We start from the raw sequence: 5,000 nt of genomic DNA on the forward strand, positions 1-5,000 counted from the left end.
TCTAAATAACGGGAATAAGACTCTAAATAGTGAGAATAAGACTCTAAATAGTGAGAATAAGACTCTAAATAGAGAATAAGACTCTAAATAGTGAGAATAAGACTCTAAATAGAGAATAAGACTCTAAATAGTGAGAATAAGACTCTAAATAGTGAGAATAAGACTCTAAATAGTGAGAATAAGACTAAATAGTGAGAATAAGACTCTAAATAGTGGGAATAAGGCTCTAAATAGTGAGAATAAGACTCTAAATAGTGAGAATAAGACTCTAAATAGTGAGAATAAGACTCTAAATACTGAGAATAGGACTAAATACTGAGAATAAGGCTATAAATAGTGGGAATAAGACTCTAAATAGTGGGAATAAGACTCTAAATAGTGGGAATAAGACTCTAAATAGTGAGAATAAGACTCTAAATACTGAGAATAAGACTCTAAATAGTGAGAATAAGACTCTAAATACTGAGAATAGGACTAAATACTGAGAATAAGGCTATAAATAGTGGGAATAAGACTCTAAATAGTGGGAATAAGACTCTAAATAGTGGGAATAAGACTTTAAATAGTGAGAATAAGACTCTAAATAGTGAGAATAAGACTCTAAATAGTGGGAATACGACTCTAAATAGTTGGAATAAGACTCTAAATAGTGTGAATAAGACTCTAAATAGTGGGAATAAGACTCTAAATAGTGGGAATAAGACTCTAAATAGTGAGAATAAGACTCCAAATAGTGAGAATAAGACTCTAAATAGTGAGAATAAGACTCTAAATAGTGGGAATAAGACTCTAAATAGTGAGAATAAGACTCTAAATAGTGGAGAATAAGACTCTAAATAGTGAGAATAAGACTAAATAGTGGGAATAAGACTCTAAATAGTGGGAATAAGACTCTAAATAGTGAGAATAAGACTCTAAATAGTGAGAATAAGACTCTAAATAGTGGGAATAAGACTCTAAATAGTGAGAATAAGACTCTAAATAGTGAGATAAGACTCTAAATAGTGAGAATAAGACTCTAAATAGTGGAATAAGACTCTAATTAGTGGAGAATAAGACTCTAAATAGTGAGAATAAGACTCTAAATAGTGAGAATAAGACTCTAAATAGTGGGAATAAGAGTCTAAATAGTGAGAATAAGACTCTAAATAGTGAGAATAAGACTCTAAATAGTGAGAATAAGACTCTAAATAGTGAGAATAAGACTAAATAGTGGGAATAAGACTCTAAATAGTGAGATAGTGCGAATGAGACTCTAAATAGTATGAATAAGACTCTAAATAGTGAGAATAAGACTCTAAATAGTGAGAATAAGACTCTAAATAGTGAGAATAAGACTCTAAATAGTGAGAATAAGACTCTAAATAGTGAGAATAAGACTCTAAATAGTGAGAATAAGACTCTAAATAGTGAGAATAAGACTCTAAATAGTGGAATAAGACTCTAAATAGTGAGAATAAGACTCTAAATAGTGGGAATAAGACTCTAAATAGTGAGAATAAGACTCTAAATAGTGGGAATAAGACTCTAAATAGTGAGAATAAGACTCTAAATAGTGAGAATAAGACTCTAAATAGTGAGAATAAGACTCTAAATAGTGAGAATAAGACTCTAAATAGTGAGAATAAGACTCTAAATAGTGAGAATAAGACTCTAAATAGTGAGAATAAGACTCTAAATAGTGAGAATAAGACTCTAAATAGTGAAAAAAAGACTCTAAATAGTGAGAATAAGACTCTAAATAGTGAGAATAAGACTATAAATAGTAAGAATAAGACTCTAAATAGTGAGAATAAGACTCTAAATAGTGAGAATAAGACTTTAAATAGCGAGAATAAGACTAAATAGTGAGAATAAGACTCTAAATAGTGGGAATAAGACTCTAAATAGTGAGAATAAGACTCTAAATAGTGGGAACAAGACTCTAAATAGTGGGAATAAGACTCTAAATAGCGAGAATAACTCTAAATAGTGAGAATAAGACTCTAAATAGTGAGAATAAGACTCTAAATAGTGGGAATAAGACTAAATAGTGAGAATAAGACTCTAAATAGTGAGAATAAGATTCTAAATAGTGAAAATAAGACTCTAAATAGTGAGAATAAGGCTCTAAATAGTGAGAATAAGACTTTAAATAGCGAGAATAAGACTAAATAGTGAGAATAAGACTCTAAATAGTGGGAATAAGACTCTAAATAGTGAGAATAAGACTCTAAATAGTGGGAATAAGACTCTAAATAGTGGGAATAAGACTCTAAATAGTGGGAATAAGACTCTAAATAGTGAGAATAAGACTCTAAATAGTGAGAATAAGACTCTAAATAGTGAGAATAAGGCTCTAATTAGTGAGAATAAGACTCTAAATAGTGAGAATAAGACTCTAAATAGTGAGAATAAGACTAAATAGTGGGAGTGAGACTCTAAATAGTGGGAATAAGACTCTAAATAGTGAGAATAAGACTCTACATAGTGAGAATAAGACTCTAAATAGTGGGAATAAGACTCTAAATAGTGAGAATAAGACTCTAAATAGTGAGAATAAGACTAAATAGTGAGAATAAGACTCTAAATAGTGGGAATAAGACTCTAAATAGTGAGAATAAGACTCTAAATAGTGGGAATAAGACTCTAAATAGTGGGAATAAGACTCTAAATAGCGAGAATAACTCTAAATAGTGAGAATAAGACTCTGAATAGTGAGAATAAGACTCTAAATAGTGAGAATAAGGCTCTAATTAGTGAGAATAAGACTCTAAATAGTGAGAATAAGACTCTAAATAGTGAGAATAAGACTAAATAGTGGGAGTGAGACTCTAAATAGTGGGAATAAGACTCTAAATAGTGAGAATAAGACTCTAAATAGTGAGAATAAGACTCTAAATAGTGGGAATAAGACTCTAAATAGTGGTAATAAGACTCTAAATAGTGGCAATAAGGCTTTAAATAGTGAGAATAAGGCTATGAAACTGAGCATAAGCCTCTGCAAGGTGGGAATAAGGCAGTGCAAAATAAGCAGAGGGTTCTAAAAATGTGTGCATAAGACTATACAAGGTTAAAATAAGGCTCTGTGAAATAAGAATAAGGCTCTGCAAAGTATGCATAAGAATCTCTAAAACAGAAATAAGGCTCTGCAAAATGGAAATAAGGCTCTGCAAGATGGAAATAAGGCTCTAAAATGGAAATAAGGCTCTACAAAATGGAAATAAGGTTCTGCATGATGGAAATAAGGCTCTGCAAAAGGAAAATAATGCTTTGCAAAAAGGAAATAAGGCTCTGCAAAATGGAAATAAGGCTCTGCAAATTGGATATAAGGCTCTGTAAAAGGAAAATAAGGCTCTACAAAAAGGAAATAAGGCTCTGGAAAATGGAAATAAGGCTCTGAAAAATGGAAACAAGGCTCTGGAAGATGGAAATAAGGCTCTGCAAAGTACGAAAAGGCTCTCTAAACTGAGCATAAGGCTCTGGAATGTGAGAATAAGGCTCTACATAATGAGTTGAAAATAGAGCCACTCAAAACACGACATGACTGTACACACTGACTCTATCTTTACGAGTGTCGGAAAGATGAATCAAAATACACAGCAGTCGAGACTAGGGTTAATGAAGTCTTGGATTAACGAGGCCGTGAAATAGCCAGGGCTTCGATCAACGAGGCCTTGAAGTAACTAGGCCTTAGGTTAACGAAGCCTTGAATTGACTAGGCCTACCATCAGCGGGGGCCTTGAAGTGACCAGGCTTTCGATGAACGAAGCCTTGAAGTTAATAGGCCTTGGATTAACGAGGGTTTTAAGTAACTAGGCGTTGAATTAACGAGGCCTTGAAGTGATCAGGCTTTCGATTAACGAGGCCTTGAAGTTAATAAGCCTTGGATTAACGAAGCCTTGACGTTAATAGGCCTTGGATTAACGAGGCCTTGAAGGTAATAGGCCTTGGATTAACGAGGATTTTAAGTAACTAGGCGTTGAATTAACGAGGCCTTGAAGTTACTAGGCCTTGGATTAACGAGGCCTTGAAGTGACTAGGCCTTGGATTAACGAAGCCTTGAAGTTAATAGGCCTTGGATTAACGAGGCCTTGAAGGTAATAGGCCTTGGATTAACGAGGATTTTAAGTAACTAGGCGTTGAATTAACGAGGCCTTGAAGTTACTAGGCCTTGGATTAACGAGGCCTTGAAGTTAATAGGCCTTGAATTAACGAGGCCTTGAAGTTACTAGGCCTTGGATTAACGAAGCCTTGAAGTTAATAGGCCTTGGATTAACGAAGCCTTGAAGTTAATAGGCCTTGGATTAACGAAGCCTTGAACTAACCACGCCCTTGGGTTAACGAGGCCCTGCATTAACGACGCACTGAGGTAACCAGATCTTCATCAACTAAGTCTTGAATCAACATTGCCCATGAAAATATCCACCACTTTTGAACCTGAATATCCAGGCGTTGGATCAACTCACCTTTGCAATATTCAGACGAAGGATGAACGAGGCATTGAACTAACCATGCCTTGGATTACTTACGCCTAGGATTAACGAGGGCCCCAAACACACGCACAAATGCACACTGACTGGCCTTCGTCCTCGCCGAATTGACGCGTCTGGCAAACGCCTGCAACTCACCACCCTCTCCCTAAACATGGCGTCATCCGCTGCCCAAATTACAATATTCTCAGGCATATATTTCAATTTCCTATCATATCTTTAGACGCTTATGCGCTCAAAAAATATCATCATCGGGGAATGAAAAATGCCGCACTTACCTCGCTAGCAGAGATGAGGTCTTACGAGGTGATTCATTCGCTAATATCAGTAAAAGATTACCATCATTGGCGGGGACGGAGGTATCTGGCAACTCACCCTTCCCCTGGTGAGGTGCTAATGGCGAAATTTTGTCTTGTTATTTTTATGAAAATTCGAAGATGATATTTTGTCTTTCGATTATATTTGATCACGAAGACAATAATTGGTAATTATCTGAATACGAAGACAATAATTGGTGGTTATCTGATC

Source organism: Panulirus ornatus, chromosome 41, assembly GCF_036320965.1.
Source record: "Panulirus ornatus isolate Po-2019 chromosome 41, ASM3632096v1, whole genome shotgun sequence".
Taxonomy (NCBI): Eukaryota; Metazoa; Arthropoda; class Malacostraca; order Decapoda; family Palinuridae; genus Panulirus; species Panulirus ornatus.